Below are 20,920 nucleotides of genomic sequence, written 5' to 3' on the forward strand. Positions count from 1 at the left end.
TGGTGGTTGAAGCCCGTAGAGACGATTTTGAGCCCTCTGTGGATTCTGATCACGTTGTCACCCATTGCGTTCCTTAAAGTGTTAGAATTTCTGTCCAGTGTTGGAGATGTTTCAAAGGGTCTTTCCAAACATCTGGAAAGTAGCTTTCAGTTGTGTCACATCTCATTTGGGATGTGCTGGCTCACGTAAAGGTCAAGTTCATGTAACTGATAAGCTTCAGGAGTGGATTGGTCTGAGGCTCAGGTGTCACCAGGGCCCAGGTGTTCTTTGTCACTCAACCCTGTTCCCATTTCCCTGCATTTGGGGGTGAGTTGTCCCCAGTTGTCCCCAAGCGGTTGCTGCTACAGTCAGATCTCCCAGCCTCCCAGGTTCAGCCAGGGAGAACCAGTCCCTTGGAGTCCCGGAAACCTCAAGGTAACCTCACCAGGGGTCTCTGATGGGGCCCCTGTCCAGCCTGAAACACTGGCTACAACCTGACCTCAAGAGCATGCTGCCTCTCCCTGTCACCAGGGGACCAGGTGGCTGCAGGTCCTGGTCACAGTCCTACTCCAAGCTGCTGTAGGAGACTAGAACAAGGGATCCCAGTGGGAGTGCAGTGTTGTCATTATTGTTATTCTTGTTCCTTCCTATTTTTCTTTCTTCTTCATTGAATGGAACTAAAATTCAAGGCATCTGTAATGTAATTCTAGGCTAGTTAATAGGAGGTCACATAGCTGAAACTGTAGGTATAGTGTGTCTCATCTCCATGCTAGGCAATAAAAGGCATGACCCTTATTCTTGGTTATTAATAACCTTCGTGATCACCCCCATAATCACAGACTCTGAATGGGGTTTCTTGCGCTTGTACAGAGAAAACACCTTGGACTTTTTTTTTTTTTTTTAATGTGATGAAGTTTTGCAGCTGCCAATATTCACTCATCGTAAGTCCTAGTAAAACTCGATTCTCCCCCACTGACCCTGCGTGATCCAAGCACAAAATATCCATGAGGGGAATGAAGAAGGAAAAACTATTTATACATGTTCTGAACAGAAGCTGCTGGACTTTTGTCCACAGAAATTTTCAGTTCCAAAGAAAATTCCAGTGGTAACTCCTTGGTACCACTGGAATGTGATGGAGGGAGACGGGAGTTGAAGGTGCAAAGCAGGAACCTTCCTGGACCATGAGGTGAGAGTTCGGGTGACGCAAGAGGAGGTCATGAAAAACAGTCCACAAGGGACCTCTCCAGAGAAGGCTGGACTCCACCCTCTTCACTCCCCAGCACTCTCTGACCAAAGTGGAGATGGCCACAGAGAATCCACTGACCTTCCACATCACACTGTGGCAGGGCTGCTCTGCCCAGTGCCCTCAGTGGCAAGAAAAGCCAAGGGAATGCCGAGCCTGGCCACCGTGTGTGAGCCCTGTGACCGTCCGTCCTTACCAGAAGGTGTCATGGCAGCTGGTATGCTGGAGGTATGACAGCCTCCCCAAGGCGTAGGTGCATGTGCTCTCCTTGGACTCCCGGCTGTGGTGTCCCTTCTGCAGGTCTCAGAGCTCCATGTTTGTGTTCCTAGCTCCTCTGACCCCTGTGAGTGGCTGTGTCTCCCTCCCCTGCCCTGACCCATCACCATCTTTGCTGCTCTGCAGCCCACTCTGGAGCATTTCTCTCAGCCTCTTGTACTGGGAGTGTCATGCCTCACCCTCCCCAAGAATAGTCTGGGGAATTGCACTGTTGTCTCCATCAAGTCAAAAGGGTCTTGGGCAATCATTCTGTCCAAGGGAAGGCTGACCATGAACTTGAGAGGAATCGAGGCATTGAGCAAGGGAGCTCTAGAAGATCTGTATCTCCCTCAGCTCCTACTCGCTCCAGCCTTTCTGACCCATGCGAGCACTGGCACCACACAACCTTCTCTTCTAGTTGTTCTGGGAAGGTCTCATGTTCACACCTGCTGTCTCCCCATTCAGGAGTTAAGCTTTTATGGGCTGGAATAGACACTTGCATTAGAGGAGTTGATGTTTGCATCTCTTTAACTCCATTTTGAAATAGTTACACATTTACAAAAGGGTTGCAAACATTATATAAAGCATTCTCATGTATGCTCCACGCAGCCTCCTGAAATAATACATAACCACAGTGCAGTTATCAAAATCAGGAAATAAGCATCGCTACAGCAATTTTAATGACTGTACAGTCACTCTTCAGATTTTGTCACTCGCCCTGCGAATGCCCGATTTTTTGTCCACGTTAAATTTAGTTGCTGGGCTTTCCTAGGTTGCTGTCTTGACCACTTACTATGTGTTAGGCACTCTCCTAAGTCAGACTGTTTTCATGCTTCTCATTTTGTTCTCAGTCTTGTTAGTTAGGCTTCTACTTATTGTCGACATTTAACCAGAATGTGAATATTGTTTAAGATAGCTATAATGGCTAGAATGAGGCTCAGAGAAGTTCATTAACTTGACGGAGGAAACGCCGCCAGTAAACAGCAGCACTAGCCTTTAAAGCAGATGTGTCTGCTTGGGAGGGAGCCTGAACTTCTCACTCATGCATCTACACAGCCAGGCAGCCAGGGTTCTGGTCGCCCCCTCCCATGTTCCTAATGCCTTTCCTTTCCCATATACCCACATATTCATATATTCTCAAGTGCTCAGGACCCTCCTAAATATATAGCAGGAGTTCAATAAAGGTTTTTGAGTGGAATTAAACAGTCCAGGTAGTTGATAGAACCTAAGTAGGATTTGGAATTGCAACAACATTCGTGCCATTTTTTTTTTTTTTTTTTTTTTTTTTTTTTTTTTTAGCTTTTGGCTTCCAAGATGGTGCCATGTTAGTAATGAACACATGCTGCTTAGTTGACCCGTTCATTGCTCTCAGGTCAAAGTTGGCAATGAAGATTCTTTATCTGTGGCTGGAACTCTGTTGGTGCCGACCAAGTGATGTGTTCATGGCCCTGGGCACCTTGTCTCCTCTCGTTGCTCCTCCTGGTATGTCCTTCAAGGACCAGTGGCACATTTGCAGCACTTGCTGGATGACTGAAGTTTCAAAAGAATGCTCTGAGAATAAAATATGTCTTGACCGGGTGTTCAATATGACAGCTGATTTAGGAACTACATTCCCAAAGAGTGCTTTCCAAAGGAGAGCCGTCTCTGGAGGAATATCATATGTCTCTCCTGTGACATGGTAGCAGGTTTTTCAGCGATTTGGTGAAGCCCGAAAAGATGTGTTGATCAAATCTGCAGAAGACAAATTTATGAGATGGCGCTAACGCGAAAGATGACAGACTCAAACTACAGAAGGCCTCGACAGGCCAGAACACTTGGCTGAAACCACAAGATGAAATTAAACAGAGATATAAGTCAAGGCCTGCATTCAGGCTCCAAAAAAATCAATTGCACAAGTAGTGGACAGGGAAAACCTAGATTTATAGCCCTTCGTGTGCAAAAGATGTGGGAGGGAGTTTTAATAGACCACAAACTCAACGGGGAGCCAAGAGCAGTTCTGGCTCCTGGAGAAGGACCACAACCCTGTACCACATTCCCTGAGGAAGCGCGCATGGAGAAGATAAGCAGTGGTCCTGCCGAGTGCAGGGCTGGCCACAGCACCTTGAGGATTCTTCTCAATTCAAAGGGTCACCTTTTAGGATGGAAACAGAAAATGCATATAAATATGTGTTCATATTATGTGATAATATTATGTGATAATATTATTTATAGTATATTTGTTCAAAGCTGCAAGCTGTTCTAAAACTGATACCACAAGAAATGAAAACCTTTCAAGAGGTCCTCTTTAGCCAGAGCAGTGGCTCTCAACCCAGGGTAAGTATTAGAAACTCACGGAGCTTTAAACATTTCATATCCTAGAATGACTGATTCAGTAGGCTTGGGTAGAATCTGATATCTGCATCTTCAAAAGCTTTTTAGGTAGTTCTGATAAATAGCCAGGACTGAGAGCCCCTGGCCTAAGGAACACAGTCTGAACTCCTCAGCCTGGCTCAGTACAGGTTTGCCTCTCAACCATCCTTCCTACCTAATTTCCACTGTCTTCTTGTTGAGAGTTGAATTTTGTCCCTGTAAAAGGTATGTTAAACTCCTAACTGCAGTACTTGAGAATGCTACTTTATTTGGAAATAGACTCTTTGCAGATGTCATGAAGAGAGGATGAGGTCATACTCCATCAGGCAGGCTCCACTCTGATACGTCCGGTACAACAGGTATCCTTATAAGAAGAGGAGACAGACATGAGGAGAAGACCATGGAGATACAGACACAGAGGCAGAGGACGGCCACCCTGTGAAGACGTGGTCAGAGAAACCCCAAGCCAAGGACTGCCCATGGCCACCAGAAGCTGGGAGAGGTGAGGAAGGATCCTCCATGGGGCTTTGGAGAGAACACAGCCATGCCCATACCTCGATCTCGGACTGAGAGGGAACACTGTGAAGGAGATGGGAGGTGTTCGGGTGGGTGCCAGCCTGTATGCCAGAGGATTATCAAAGCCCAGGTCCTTCCCGTCCTGTTCTCGCCACAGCCCAAGGCAGGATGTGGCCTTTGCTGTTGCAGTTGAAGCTGGGTCTCTACCATATCGGGGCTCAGCTGGGAGAGTCAGATCCAGCTAGTGGGTGCAGAGGCCTGGGCATGGTGCACACCATGTTTGTTTCTGTTTTTGTGGCAGAAACTTAGTCCAGTCTTCTTACTGCTGTGCCCAGATCCCCCTGCTGCCTCCCATCTCCTTCACAGTGATAAACTAAGCCCTCACTGTTTTTACACTGATAAGGTGGCTGCAGTAGATTCTGTAGCAACTTCTAGGACACCAGAGCTCCGCCTTAGCCAGAGTAGGAGCTCCTGACTGCCTGGGAATGAATCGCACAGTGCAGTACCTGGTATAGCCTGGTGAGCGAGCACAGCCTCAAGTCACAGTGCCAAGGTGCCAGGCACCACTCTTTAGGTCTCGAAGTTCATATCGGAACTCCAAAATGAACAGGCCACTCCGGGGCATGGAGCAAAGCAAGAAACCTTGAGATTGGGGATCTCTTCCTTGTCACTCCTGTGCTGTGATCCCACCATCAAAACAGCTCCTGTTGAGATCAACATGTGGTCAAATCCAATCCTCACCCCTCAGCCTTGTGCCACAGCTGTCCCTTACCTCCTGGGAATCCCACATCCTGAGGGTGTCACCTCAGGATGCTCTCATTCTCCTCCCTGGGACCCTCCCAACCTCCCCACCCCTAAACACTGGACGGCACCCACTCCCAGACTCAGTCCTCAGGTCATTCCTGTCCATTCTTTGTCTCCATGTGACATGGCAGGTCTGGAAGGCCTCCCAGGACCTGGCTGCTGCCTCCTCCCTGCTCCATCCCAGCGCACTGCCTTCCTCACTCGGTCACATGCTGCTGTCCCTACAGCAGCCTCAGAGTCTCTGTGTTTCCAGAAGGTTCTTCCTCCAGATGTCTGCGTGCCTCATTCCCCCACTTCTTTGGGTCTCTTCTCAAAAGTCATCTGATCCAAAGGCCTTCGGGGACCCCATGGAGGCCTCCTGGCAGCTCTTGCCTTCACTTTTTGATTTTGTCTTTTTCCCACGGATCAATGTGAGTTCCATGGGGACAGGGCCTTTGTTCATTTGTGCATCTTTCCCAGCATCCAGAAGAGTGTCTGGCATAACAATGAGACCAGCAACTTTTGTGGTACCAATGCAAACATATTGGTTAATTTGGGGGATGATCCTCACTCAGTAATTGCCAGAATCTAGGTATTTTATTGTTGAAAGATACTTCTGGTAGCAACTTAAAGAAAAACTATTGAGATCATAATACTCTTTCCCACACTTTGACTAAAGTTTACATTTAATAATGATCACAACCATCACACTAATATTCAGCCATTGTTTTCACATATTCCCTGAGTATTGACTGAGAGCCACTGGGCCAGAGAATGGGCTAGGGGCTGGGATGTACAGTGGTGAATGGAGACTGTCACTGTGCCTACCTTCCTTGGCTTCCAGGCTAGTGGGCAGAGAGATGTTTTGCAAAAATCACAAAAATACGCTTATAATTACACATTCAGGTGAGTGCTATGCAGAAGCAGCACAGGCATGCTGAAGGACTGACTGAACGTGGAAGCCTTTCTAAAGAAGTCACATTTAATCTGAACCCTAAAGGGTGGTGCCTGGGGCCTTGGCACCCATGACCCAAAGCTGTGTGCGCTCGCTGGGCTCTACCAGATGCTGCATCCTGTGGTTCATTCCTGGGCTGTCAGGAGCTCCTACCCTGGCTAAGGCAGAGCTCTGCTCTCCTGGGAGTTGCTACAGAATCAACTGCAGCCACCTTCTTGGTGTAAAAATAGCATCTCCCTCTGCTTACGGAGTTGGGTTGCTCAGCAACCTGTTTTTTCCCTTTTCTTTTTGAATCTCCCCATACACTGATTTTCATTGGCTCTTCCGAGATCCATTGGGGAGGGCTGATTGGCCAGGGCTATCTGATGGGTCCTGCTGCCAGGAGCCAAGGAGGCCAGGAGGCCAGGGGAGGCAAGCAGGACTCCCACAGGCTCGCCGGTGCCCTCGCAGCCTCAGCGACATCTAGTGGATCTTCCTGCCCCTTGCCCTGTGAGGGCAATGGGGGCTGAAAGAGAGGGGCAGGGAGATGTGCTCTCTGTTTTGGAGACATGTGGAGGTCTGTCCAGTCAGACCACTCAAAAATAAAGACATCTGGGTGGGGTGTGGTGACTCATGCCTGTAATCCCAGCACTTTGGGAGGCCGAGGCGGGCAGATCACTTGAGGTCAGGAGTTCAAGACCATCCTAACCAACATGGAGAAACCCTGTCTCTACTAAAAATACAAAAATTAACTGGGCATGGTGTCAGGTGCCAGCAATCCCAGCTACTGCAGAGGCTGAGGCAGGAGAATGACTTGAACCCAGGAGGCAGAGGTTGCAGTAAGCTGAGATCACACCACTGCACTCCAGCCTTGGTGACAGAGCAAGACTGTCTCAAAGAAAACTAAAACTAAAAATAAAAAAATAAAGGCATCTGACCAGTGGGCACACATCTCTCTCTCTCTTTTGCCTCTCTCTGTCTCTCTGTCTCCAAACCCCATGTGTACATACATCTAGTTGTAAAGAAGGAGAGACTGTAGTATTTCTTCCAACCCAGTAAACACCTTTCTTCGAAACCCAGTGAGTATTGGTTATAATTGGTTGGTAACAGAAAAAGGATTACAGGACAAATCAGAGACAAAGTTTACTTCTCCCTTCTCAGGCTCCAGCTCAAGGCCAAATTCAATAATCAGTCTATAAAGGAGAACTGCAGGCTTCACATCTATCCAACTCACTGTCATAGTTACTGGATGTCACTGTGATCATTACACAGCAAAATATATGATGTTCCCTGAACTAACCAGACTAATGATAACAGGCCCCTAACTGAAGCAAGGGGCAAGTTTGTGTTTAAAACCAGACCCAGGCACTCTCTTAATGAGCGAAAGGCCCAGTTGTAGGTCACGGTCATGTGCACAGCCAATAATAGGAGAGGGAGAGCCCAGGGTGCGTGGGACGAAGCACTGTAGACAGCAGCACATTCCAGCTCAGCCTCCACGTGGACTCCTCCACTGATTTCTCCACCAACAGGCTCTGATGATTCCGCAGCGAAGCATATTCACCCACTTGGAAGCCCCTCATCTATCAGGACCTGGCCCTGTTTCTGTGGCGTCTCCAGCTCCTGTCTCGACGCCTGGCAGGAACTCAGTGCTCCCCCAAGGCTAGCTAAACGAATGAACCTCCACGCCACGTGGCAAAAAGGGGCACCTCTCCTGTTACGCCCAGCTCCACACCAGGTATGTCTTCAATTCACTTTCTAGAGTAATTCACCTAAAGTATTAAAAATGAGCATTCTCTCCTCTGTTTTAAAACAGCCGGTGGCTCCTATGGCACAGAGAACAAAGCCGAGGTCCTCATGAGGGCTCCGGGTCTCATGTGGGCTGCCTCCACCTCCCCTGCCTCTCATGTGGCTCCTCAGCCCTTGTTACAAAATGCCCCGCATGGCCAGGCACGGTGGCTCATGCCTGTAATCCCAGCACTTCGGGAGGCCGAGGCGGGCACATCTCCTGAGGTCGGGAGTTCGAGACCAGCCTGACCAACATGGAGAAATTCTGTCTCTACTAAAAATACAAAATTAGCCAGGTGTGGTGGTGCATGCCTGTAATCCCAGCTACTCAGGAGGCTGAAGCAGGAGACTCGCTTGAACTTGGGAGGCGGAGGTTGTGGTGAGCTGAGATTGTACCATTGCACTCGAGCCTGGGCAACAAGAGTGAAACTCCGTTTCAAAAAAAAAAAAAGAATTGTTTTTCTCATTTTCTTTGTTCTCATTTATTTGTCCCCAGTGCTGTCACTTAAAATTATCCACCAGACATTAGCTTATCTGATATGCATGGTTGAGGTCAGAGTATCCAGAGATATTGATTCATTCCATTGTCCAAGTTGCTTTTCAAATAGTCCCAGTCCATTATTAACTATTGATAACCTTTGTTCTTACCTTATTTGTGTGAGCTGTAGGAAATCATGGTCAATAATTATTTCCAAATTGAATAAAAACAAAGACACATTTTGTATATGTATATACAATCTATAAATAGAACTGCATGGATCACATATGCAGATTACATTTCTGTCTGACAAGCTCATGGTCTTCTCAGAATCAGAACAGCCCACCCCATATCAACCAACTGCACCTCCACTCCTCTGACCACAACCCTTGTTTCTCAGAGATCTGCAAACAGATGCCACAACTCGAACCTGTGCTTCCTCGGCTGGATTTATGTGATGCGAAAATGAGCAAGAGGCAAACCGGCTGCCGACAGTGATCATTCTCCTTTGATTGGTGTTTCTGGATTCAAGGTCAAATGGTAAGTTGACTGTTTTTTATCCCAACTGGTGGGTTGCTTTTGGCATCACATGCATAGGTGGTGCACCCTGAATTACTTCTCCTCTCTTTGCTCTTGCTTGATATGGTGTGAACTCCCAATACTCCCTCACAGAACTGGCTCTCTTCGGCATTCCTTATTTCAAAGAATGGTTATCTGTGACAGGGCTGGAATTTGTGAGCCCATCTAGAGAAGGAAGTTCTAGGAAGTGGCTACCCACTGGCGATGATATTTCCTTGCCTCCTTCCCATTTCAGGTGTGGCCCACAGGCTATTCTTGCCAGTGAAATGTCAGTGGAGGTATCAGCATTGTTTCTGGGCGAAGACTGAAGGGCAGATGTGTCTTCTCCACACTCATCATCCTTCCACAGTCTGGACACAGACAACAGTGAGTCCCTGGAGAAGGCAAGGCTGCAGAAGAAAGGGTCCTGGGTACATGAGGGAAAGCTGCCCAGACCAGGAACACACATTTTATACTGTTATGTGAACCAGAAATAACTTCTGTTGTGTTTGAGCCATTTATATGTGGTCTATTTGTTACAGCAGCCAGCATTACTGTTACTAACACTACAAATTGAGCAAGATAGAAACACAGAAGTCACTCCTGACACTTTTTTCCTCATCTCCTACATTTAACTCTTTGTCAAGTCCTGTTGCTTTACTTCCGAAGTAAAATTGAGGTATGATAAAGGAGAGTAATAGGATGTTGGTAAGTTAGGTGAGGTTCAGTTTTTACAGAATTTTGTAAGGAGTTCGAAATTTTATTCTTCTGCTTTGGGAGTTCATTGGAGAATATTAATTAATTGTGTTTTATATGGTTTCAGTTTTTATAAAACTTTTTCTGCCTGCTCTGACTACACTGTGGAACATGGAGGAAGGCTAATTTGGTTAGAAGTTGAACTAGTTTAGTACTAGTGAAGATGGAGGAAAGTACATGAATTTAGCATTCGTTTTGGAAGTAAACTAGGAGACAGAAAAGGCAATTGGAGGAAGGCAAATTAGATTTCTCCTTTGGACATGTTGAGTTTGAGGTTTCAATAAGACATCCATGTGCATAGGTCCAGGAAACTGTTGTATAACAGGCTGCTACTCACTGGAAGTTGGAAGGATGAAAGGTGGAGGTAACATTTTGGGAATTATTTTCATAAAGATGGTGATTAAAGCCATTACTTTGGATGAGATCACCTAGGGAGAAAGTGTAGTGTAGATACTAAAAAAAGGCTGAGTACTCCAACATTTATCAACAGAGAAGATGGAGAACAGTCAGGAGGAAACAGGAGGATGAGGTGTCCTAGGAACCAAGGGAAGAGGATGCTTTAAGCTGGAAGCAGTCATCTGTGGAAAAAGAAGAGGGCGTCAAGAAGAGGGCAGAGAAATGGCCACTGGATTTAGCAAGAAGGAGGCCACTGGGGACCCTAAGAAGGATGGTTTCATTGGAGTGGAGAGATGGAAGCCTGGTTGCAGTGGGCCAAGAAGAGAATCTCAGCTGAGGAAGTGGGAATGGAAACACTGGTTTCAAGGGGAACAGAGGAGTACAGCAGTAACTGGAGATAATCATAGGACTTAGGAGGGTTGTTACACCAAAGATGAAAGGTATGAGAGAAGTTTTAATGCTGAAGGGAATGGCCAAGCATAAAGGAAACAATTGGTGGTATACTAAAGAGGAAGGTAATTTCAAGACAAAGTCTTTGAGAAGAGAGAGGGAATGGAATCTGAAGCAGCGGTGGAGGGGCTGGTCTGTGTTGGAGTGAGGCCATTACATATGCCTTAGGGGAAGGGAGATGTGGAGACCCCCATGGATCTGGATGGGCCTCCACAGGGAAAGAGACAGGGAAGTCTCTATGATTGATCCTATTTTTGCAATAAAAAATGAAGAGAGGTCATTGGCCAAGAGTAAAAAGAAACTTAAGAATCAACCCATACAGGAAATTAATACCTAATATCTTAGACTATAAATATAATCACTAACTTCAATTTTTCAAAATAAAGCCTCACTCAATAATTTTTCTCTCTTTATGGTACAATTTTTTTCCCCTAATTTGGGTCACATCCTTCTAAGGAGACTTTTCTAGGCAGCAAGCTTTTTTGGAGGGCAAGGATCTCCTATACTTTAGATTATTAAACAAACAAATGTAAACATAAGAAAAGAAGTGTTCTTTTTATGTTTTACATTTCTCTAAGTTAGAATGTCTTAATTTCCATTAATTTCCCTTAGTGTTTTTGTTTTCACTTAGTACTGCATTTGGGCATAACCATGGAATCTTACTCAGAAAGATTCAAATCCAGTATAAGTCACATTCAACTCTCCTTTTTTTAAGCAGCATAATATTGATCACATTCTAAGACTTTCATTCAACAATGTCTACCAAAGTAATTTGTCTACTAATTAATAGATTTGAGTTTTCTTTGTTATTTTAGCTTTTGTGTCATATTTGCCGAAATTCTTTTATCATTTTTAGATATTTCACGTCTTTCATTATTTAGTCATTATGAGCTTTTGTTTAATAGAATATGTTATTCACCGTGTACAAGGCAAACATCACCACTCTCCAGTCTCCAAACGACCGTAGATGTAGATGTTTGTAAAGAATTGTTATGCAGAGCCAAAGCCATTCCACTACATAAAGTGATTTCTTTAACTTTACAAAAATAATGATATTTTCACACCAAAACCTTACTAATTTCAACCAGTTCAGGAAATTCACTTCAAATATTGGAGAGATGAAATTTTATATCATAAATAAATGAAATTTTATTATATTTATGTCTACAAAGTCTATGTACAGGCTGTTTCAATTAGTAGACATGATTAAATTGTTATTCCTAGTCTACGTTTACATACATACAATTAAAAGCAACTCAACCCTTAAAAATCTTGATCTTTTATAGGTATTAATCTTTATTTAATAATCATTAAGAATCTTGTCCATATCTATTAACTTCACTAACAAACACTTTTTATTAACTGTAAATAGCATGGTTATACTTGTAAGGAATCTAAAACACATATATATATACATATATGCATTTAAATATTAAAAATACATATGTTTATATATTTTAAATAGCCATTTACATGGTAATTTTAAAAATTCTTTTCTTTTCCTGTAATTATCTGCAGTAAGCATCTAATACTTTTTTTTCTTTTGTTTTCTTTTTTTTGAGATGGAGTCTTGCTCTGTTGCCCAGGCTGGAGTGCAGTGGCGTGATCTCGGCTCACTGCAAGCTCCCCCTTCCGGGTTCACACCATTCTCCTGCTTCCACCTCTGGAGTAGCTGGGACTACAGGCGCCCACCACCATGCCTGGCTCATTTTTTGTATTTTTAGTAGAGATGGGTTTTCACCGTGTTAGCCAGGATGGTCTCGATCTCCTGACCTCGTGATCCACCCGCCTCGGCCTCCCAAAGTGCTGGGATTACAGGCGTGAGCCACTGCGCCTGACCAATACTTATTTAACTGAAAACAAAAAACAAAAAAAAACAAAACAACAACAACAAAAAAAGCCTCAAAGAATGAGAGTGATTATTAAACACTTGCAAGTGGTAAAGGTTCATAGAATCCAAATATTAACAATGTTGGCCTGGAGCAAGACTGCATGCAACCAGCGACAGCACATGGAGTTCTCCAAATGTCAGGTTTAAAAACAAAGCAGTAATAACCTTACTAGACACAAATCTAGTCATAAAAGTAATAGTATATGTTCTTATAATTCGGAAAAGATGTGTTATTTTATAAAACAATTTTTTCCTCTTTCCTTATTCTTTTTTACCTTCTCTTTTTCTCCTTCCCTCCCTTCTTTCCTCCTTCCTTCTTTCCTTTCTTTTTTCCTTCTTCCCTCCCTCCCTCCCACCTTCCTCTCTCCTTCCTTCCTTCCTTCTTCTCTTCCCTCCTTCCTTCCTTCCTTCTTTCCTTCCTCCCTTCCCTCCCTCCTTCCCTCCTTCCTTCCTTCCTTCTTTCCTTCCTCCCTCCCCTACTTCCTTCCCTCCTTCCTTCCTCATTCCCTTCCTTCCTTCTTTCCTTCCTTCCTTCTTTCCTTCCTCCCTCCTCTACCTCCTTCCCTCCTTCCTTCCTCATTCCCTTCCTTCCTTCCTCATTCCCTTCCTTCCTTCTTTCCTTTTTTCCTTCCTTCCCCCCTCCTTCCCTCCTTCCCTCTTTCCTTCCTTCCTCCCTCCCTCCTTCATTCCTCACTCCCTACTTCCTCCCCTCCTCCCCTCCTTCCCTCCTCCCCTCTTTCCCTCCTCCCCTCTTTCCCTCCTCCCCTCCTCCCTCCTCCCCTCCCCTCCCTTCTTTCCTTCCTTCCTTCCTTCCTTCCTTCCTTCCTTCCTTCCTTCCTTCCTTCCTTCCTTCCCTACATGAGACTGGTGGCAAAGCCAGTCATCTTGGAACAGTGAACCCCTGGAGAGGAGCTTAAGGTCATGTAAGACCCTTCTGTGTCACAAAGTGCTTTGATCAGTACTGCTCCAAGGATGCAGTGGAAAGGAGGAAGCTCTCCAGTTAGCTTTACCAGCATAAAAACATTTCACACTTTTCCCAGCCTCCTATGAACTCATGTCCTGAGATCCCTTCTCCCTTTTCTACCACTTGCCTTCTGCAGGGACCTGTCCTAGGACCCATGGTACCAAAGCCACTTGAATGACAGGGGTTATGCACTTGGCCTTTAAGTTCATGTTGAGCAATGGTTTTCAAACTCCAGGTCTCAAACCGATAGTCAGTCACGAAATTAACTTGGTGGGACCCAAGCTGGACTTTTTATAATGAAATAATAGATAATGGCTTCAAAAAGTCAGATTAGGACAAAGCAAGCTGAAAGAATGGAAATAATGGGAAGATGAGGTGGAAGGAACATCTGGGAAGGGGTCCTCTGGCAGGTGCCAGAGGATGCACACATGGGGAGGAAAAGGAACCCACGGAACAGAGGAAGCCTGGAATAGGAGAGGCGCCTAGGAAAGAGAACACTTACACTGCCTAAAGGTCAGATCCTTTCCCTTAGGATCAGGAGTTCTAAGAGGCACTGAAGGAGCCCAGTCCCTGGGTTGCAAAAAGTAAAGAGACTATTGCCAAGAGAGGTGAAGTAACGTGACCAAAGTCACATGGTAGATCGGAGTCCAGGTAAATAAATTAATAGCCAAGACGTCCTTCGCTCCTGGGTTGCAGAAGGAAGGAATGCAGGTGCTTACAGCCCTGTCCTTGCTGGACAGGTCTTGAGAGGTAGGGCTCTGTCTGGGAACGTTAACCCTCTCTTTATGGGCCAGGCAATCACAGAGCAGGGTCTTGTGTTAGGAGGACCCCTCTGCATACTTTCAACTAGGTTTTGAACTCATCAGGACAAGAAGCCTTCTTGGTTTTTACATAGCAGGAGACTACTCATGGTGATGGGGCCAAAACCCTGGAGGTGCAAGGCTCCATCGCCCAGAGTCCCAGTGCAGTGCAGGCCTGCGGCCGTGGTTGCAAGATTCACTGGTCCTGCGTGGGAGATTCAGGATCTGGGCCATCACTACATCTCTTTCCCCAGAGGTGGGTAACGCTGTTCCCAGCGTGGAAGGCCAGGGGCATAAGTATGTGCTAGAGGCTGAGGTGAGGGGCAGGTGAGAGCCTCCCTCCGTGAGAACAGCTGCACTTCCTGGGAGCCTCACATTGCTGGAACTCGATTCAGGTGCAAGTCACTTCAGAGACACTCTCAGTGCATTGCACAGTGGGAGCCGCACTCACTTGCTGCAGACTGCAAAGAGGAGCTCTGAGGTTTGGGCTGAGAGTCACTGGTCGCCCTGAAGTTCGTGGCCTCATCTTCCTTCCCCCTCATCATCCTGCTCCTTACCCAGGTATCAGGGGTTCATGTGCTGCCCAGACCTGAGTGCCATCACAGTTCGCGGAATCCAGCAAGTAAGAGGAACAAAGCACCCTGCAGGAGGAGCGGATGCTGCAGACCAGTGATGGGCCTCCCTGCAGAGGTGGGAGAAGGACCGTGGAACAGCCCAGAGCAGCACGGATGAGGGTTGAGGCCGTGCCCAGAGCAGCAGGGGTGAGGGCTGAGGCCATGCCTGGACATCTCTGGCTCTGCAAAATAGTTTGTTCAGAGGCAGAGAGAAAACTATAGTCAGATCTGTAGAGAACAGGCTTCAGTCACTGCTACTTAAACCAACAAAGGAACTAACAAAAAACTACACCTCGAGTCTTAGGACAACATTGGAAACTGAGAGAAGAAGAGGGTGAACTTTAAACAGGTGTCGTTCTGGAGTCAAGTCAGGAACTGAGGAATATGTTTCCCAAAACCGGGAGGAACCTCTTATTTCAGCAAATGCTTGGGAGAGGAGGAGCAAGAACACTTTGAAAAGTAAGGCTGTTGTGCAGCCCCAGAATAATCTTCACAAAAATTATTACGAGGAAGCAAGGTGGATGGAAATGATGCCACAGGAAGTAGTTGGGCTCTTTCCCTGTTCACAGAGAACCAGGGAGGGCTGCCATGCAGGACTTCACCCACCTGGGAAGGCTGGGTCTTGTGTTTTGTTTTGTTTCTTCTTAGAGAATGAGAAAGTGCCTCCCAAAGGAGACAGTCCATAAACAACACCCACAAAGGCAGCCTAAAATGTCTTGGGCTACCACTGGGTTGGAGAAACATGGAAAAAAGAGAAAGGGGATTTAAGGAATTGCAGAGTGCTCGATTTTGCTTGGGAGTTGCCTTTTCTCAATGTGGTTTCCAGTCACAGCAGCAGAGGCCACCAAAAAGAATCCACATCCAACCCAGCACCGGGGCCGGGAACCTTGAACGCACAGGCTGCGTGCGATAACACCAAGGCAAGCCTAGTGAAGGCTGGAGGTGTCCCCCCGCCAATTCCGTGTTGTCTTGTCAGAGGAGGGGGCGCTTCAGATGCTGCTTTTCCAGAGGGAAGGCCGCCTGCCAAGACAGACCTCTTCCCAGAACATGGCGACTCCAGCGTCCCAGTCCGTGAATGGGATGTGTCTTTTCACTGAGTAGTAAATCTCCAGGGTGGAGTCTCGTCAAGCGGTGTGTTTTCCATGGCGCCCTAGAACAGCTGACACCGGAAGGCTGCTCTGTGGTGAATCTCTTCGGATTTCCCGTCCGCCATCTTCCTCCACCCACCACACGCTGTGCACTGCAGGACACATCATTCGTGGGCTGCCTCCTAGAAACCGGGCTTTTGCTTAGAAAGCAGTTGTTTACATTGCGGGTTGATCCCATGGACACATTTTGGGTTTGGGGTTGTGTGTCCAAAATGGCAATGAAGATCTGGAGAAAGTTGCTTCTCTATAGAAAGCTGTGTCTTGGTAATTCGTTGAAATGTTGGGGAAAAAAAAAAAAAAAAATTGGAGCACAAAAGTCAAACTTGGTTTAATCCAATTTGAGAGGAATTGAAGGTGCCACATCAGTCCAGGGAAAAGGAACTGCACTGTGGACTTTGAAGAGCCTGACTTTATACACTCCCAAGGCCCCTGGCTGGGGCTGTGCCACACACAGGAGGGAAAGAGAGAGGCCGCCAAGTTACCTTGGGTTTTGAGTACTCTGTGGGAGTACTTCTGTGGGAAGGTCTTGAGCTGGCAATGGGAAGGACTTAGACAAGAAATTGTACAAAGTTACAGCACAATTTTATATTGCTCGCCTTGTTAGTGGCTGTCCATTGGACTTGTACACCGTAGCTTAGGGGAAATAGGAGATACGATAGAAAATGACTTCCTGGTTTTGGTATATTATGGCTGCAGGATAACAATTGAAGCAATGGCCTGATATGTCACAGAGGTTGCTGGGAGTGACATTAAGGCATTTATAGCAGGGTTTGAGGGATGTAACTGGCCGCCCCATTGGTTCCAGGTGGAAGCATCAGAAAGCAGATTGCTCCTCCCCAGGTGGTGCCAGGCCAGCACGCAGCTTCTCACCTGCTCCTCTGGCCTTGCACAAGGGCTTCCCAAGGGTGGTGACAGTCCCTATTCTGGCTTCTCACTTAGCTCAGAGCCAAATGCCTTAGACAAGCCTTTCATGGCCTATGGGTGCTCATCTCCCAAGCCCACCTTGACAAATTTCCCTTCACTGGCTTCTCTCCTACCACCCCAACTCATTGCTGTTCCACCAAATGCAAACTTCTTCTCCAAAGGACTCCTTTGCCCTTCCTTCCTTCCTTCCTTCCTTCCTTCCTTCCTTCCTTCCTTCCTTCCTTCCTTCCTTCCTTCTGTCTACAATGCCCTCTTCTTAAGTGTCTATAAGGCTTGTTCCCACATCAAACACCTGCCCCCATCACTTTCAACGTATTTTTTGAAACGGATGCATCTTGTTTATTTTCTCTTTTCTCCTCTAGAATGCGAGGCTCAGGGCTTTTACTCTAGTTTGTTCTTTGTTGTATCCCCAATGCCTAGAATAGTGCCTGGCATAAACTAGATGCTCAATAAACACATGTGGCATGAATGGTGCAATGTGATGACATAGAGCAATCATATCTGGGGGTGGAGACATAGAGATGGGGCTGACCAGTGTTAAGCAGGACTCAAGAGAGCGCTGAGGCTTTAATGAATAGGACGCTGGTGACAAGGTAGACAAGATGGCCAGAAAACTCAGGCAGTCAGAAAACAGTGCCTGGGTCTGTTTACATTCCAACTCCCTCCCTGACGAACAGATGGGAATGTTGTGATGGCTCATCAGATAGTCAAACCGCATCTAAATAAATTGCTGACAAATCTGCTAAGTACAGTGCTTTCTGTTTGGAAGATTCACAAGGCAACTCGTATATATAGTGTCGTGCCAGTTTAAAAACAATACTGCCAGAATAAAAACTATATTTGAAAGTTTCTTTTAATAACATCTTGGGGGTGTTAAAAGCAAGAGATTTTTTTAAAGTCTAATTTAGTTCTACAAAGGGGATAAAGCTTTAGCTTCTAGTAAAATGAATGTACTTCCTCAATTTCTTCATTGCCACCCCACCCTCAATATACTATAAAATCCTATAACTAAACTGGAGTTAAAAATGCAAACAAAATTTCCAAAGTATGTGATAAAATCTAATGTGTATTTAGAGTGTTGTACTTTGCAAAGCCAATGAGAAAGAATGTTGACTTTGGAATCAGGCCCACCTGGGTTTGAATCGCAGCTCAGCTTCATCACTGCTATTCGAAGCCATTGTTTCAGCATCTGAACAATGAGGATTCTGATATGCACCGTCAGAGATACGAGGGGACTGGTAAGCACTGGGACTGGTGTAGTGCGTATTTAATAGAGTGCCCAGCACACGGCCCATGCTCCCAAGTGGCAGCTAACAATCTATAATTTTACAGGTACAAATTTAAAAAAACGCCCCCCCACCCCCCCACACACAAACAGCCTGACTAATCCTGATGCTACGAGAGAATTTCTAGGAATCACAATGCTGTTTTTAGTTTGGTGCAAAAGTAATTGCGGTTTTTGCCATTACTTTTGTACCAACCTAATAATACAACTCAAAAATTATCATAACTTTAAAAAGCCAAAACATCAACATGAGTAATCGACAAACTCTTCTCCAAAATAATGCTTTTTATTAATACTAGTAATAGAGAACACGAAAAACGATATATTGCATTGTTCTGTGAAGAGTTACCCAAAGGGCAGCATTCTTAAAATGGCAAGCAAAGACATTACAAAACTCCAAAGGAGTTTCTCAAAATTACAAAATTAGAAAACAAATTTTAAATAAAGAACTTCAGAGCCATAGAATTCCCCCAGATTATGTACTTATGTCATTCTATCGATGAAGAAATTGAAACTCAACTTCCATCTGGTCATACAGACAGGTCTTGAAAGGTGACTCCTCACTGCTAATCCCGTAACTCCCATCCACACTGTCGCTGGGGCAGCCACTGAAACGGAGAAGGATAAGCCACCGAAAAGGGCAGCACACCCTTCAACACGGGGCTTTGCCCCACTTCCATTCCCTGACATCAGCATTTCTGCATTTCAGTCATTCAGTGGGTATGGATGGCCCACCAGGTTCCAAGAACTGCCCCCAGGCATCTCTGTGTCCAAGACCCTTAGCTGGCCTTCCAGGCCTACCTCCAAGAGGGACTGAAGCACCTGCAGACATGTACCAGAGGGGCACAGAGCCAACACCCAAAAGACCTGGGAGAGGGTGCTCATTTCTGTGGTGCTTTCAGGAAGAAGCTTTTGAGGGCCAGGAAGTGTGCATTTTCCTCTAGGAGACGACTGCCCTTCACCTTCTGTCCACTACCAGATCTTCAGGTGGATATGAAGAATCTATAGAGAGGGAAGTTTGAATATCTATCTATCTATCTGTCTGTCTATCTATCTATCTATCTATCTATCTATCTATCTATCTATCTATCATCATCTGTCTCTAACCTATCATCTATCTATCTACCTCTCTCTCTCTCTATCATCTATCTATCCATCTATCATCTATCTACACACACACACACACACGCAAATATATTTACATATATATATATACACACACACACACACAGGCATTCAGTTGACCTCACTGATTATGGTTCACATTTGTGAAGGCATCTACTCACAAAACGTATCAGTAACTCCCACGTTAACACCTGCAGTGTTGTGCTTGTTTCTGAGTGTATGCAGAGAGGGAAAGAGTCCAAGTCTCAATGGGAGCGTTCCCAGCTGAGGGTGGACAAGGCAATGCTCCACCTTCTTGTTTCAGCCCATTCTGTAAATGTGTCCTTTCTGCAGTCTACACAGTGCTACAGTTTTTGCATTTTCCTGCCTTTCGTGGTTGATTTTTCAGCCTACAATGGCCCCAAGCACAGTGCTGAAGTGCTGTCTAGTGTTGCAAGTCGTGAGACTGCTGTGATGTGCCTTATGGAGAAAACAGATGTTAGAGGAATTGTGTTCAGGCTTGAGTGTTAGGGCTGTTGGTGGTGAGTTTGATGTTATTGAACCAACAACATAAATTAAATAACATGCCTTTAGATAGAAATACACAAAAAGTAAGGCTATGTATTACTCAGTGGATAAATGTGACCAGAGGGTCACAGAAAGCGAACCCTGTATGACCAGTACAAGCAACTGTTTAGTATTGGCTAATGCAGTGTACATGACAACTTTATAAAACAACTACCTCAAATAACAAGAATCACCTGTATAAATATGTACACATACATATATGGGTTGAACATCTCTAATTTGAAAGTTCAAAATGCTCTAAAATCTGAAACATTTTGAGTGCTGTTACAAAGCTGCAAGTAGAGAATTCCACACCAGACCTCATGTGATGGGTGTGCAAGATTATCTAAAATATTACATAAAACTACCTCAGGCTATGTGCAGGAAATATACATGAAACATAAATAAGTGTTATGTTTAGACTTGGATCCCATCCCCAAGACATTTCATTATGTATATGCAAGTACTCTAAAATTTGAAAAATTCCAAAATCCTAGACACTTCAGGTCCGAAGCATGTTGAATAAGGACACTCAATTTGTACACACACACACACACACATACACACACACACACAGAGTCATCCCTCAGTGTTCATGGGAGTTCCAGGACCTCCTACAGATACTCAGATATTCGAGTCCCTGATATAAAATGGTGTACTGTTTGCATATAGCCTACACACATCCTCCTGTGTACTGTGAATCATCTCTAGATTACTTACAATATCTAACACAATGTAAATGCCATGTAAATAAATGTTACACTATATTTTAAAGTTTGTATTATTTTTATTGTTGTATTGTTATTATTATTATTATTTTAATATTCTCTGTCCGAGGTTGCTTGAACCCACGGATGCAGGACTGACGTTTACGGACTTGACTTCACACACACACATCTATGTATGTATGAACATGGAAACACACATGGGGGGACATGGCATGTGGCTTGGGTCACGGTTTCATAAAAGGGGACTCTCATGATTCAGTGGCCTGTGGGGTGAAACCAGGAGTTCTCAGGAGACGGGCAATGATGGCTAAAAGAATTACAGCAAAGACGTGCATAAACCAATCATCAGTGCCACAAAGTCAAGGTCACACATGTGGGAGACAAGCCATCCAGTAAATCTATGGTTCTTACAG

General features: G+C 45.3%; 1 protein-coding gene and 1 long non-coding RNA gene across 3 annotated transcripts in view; both read right to left on the minus strand.

Moving 5' to 3' along the window:
* PDE10A (phosphodiesterase 10A) overlaps positions 1 to 20,920 on the minus strand; it is a 669,061-nt gene that overhangs the window by 573,486 nt on the left and 74,655 nt on the right. The gene's annotated exons all lie outside the window — the stretch shown is intronic.
* On the minus strand, positions 3,154 to 7,544 carry LOC126953782 (uncharacterized). Its single transcript, XR_007725357.1, has 2 exons — positions 4,849 to 7,544; positions 3,154 to 3,208 (listed from the first exon to the last, which is right to left on the minus strand). It is a non-coding gene; the product is annotated as an uncharacterized LOC126953782 (long non-coding RNA).

Source organism: Macaca thibetana, chromosome 4 (assembly GCF_024542745.1).
Source record: "Macaca thibetana thibetana isolate TM-01 chromosome 4, ASM2454274v1, whole genome shotgun sequence".
Classification (NCBI taxonomy): Eukaryota; Metazoa; Chordata; class Mammalia; order Primates; family Cercopithecidae; genus Macaca; species Macaca thibetana.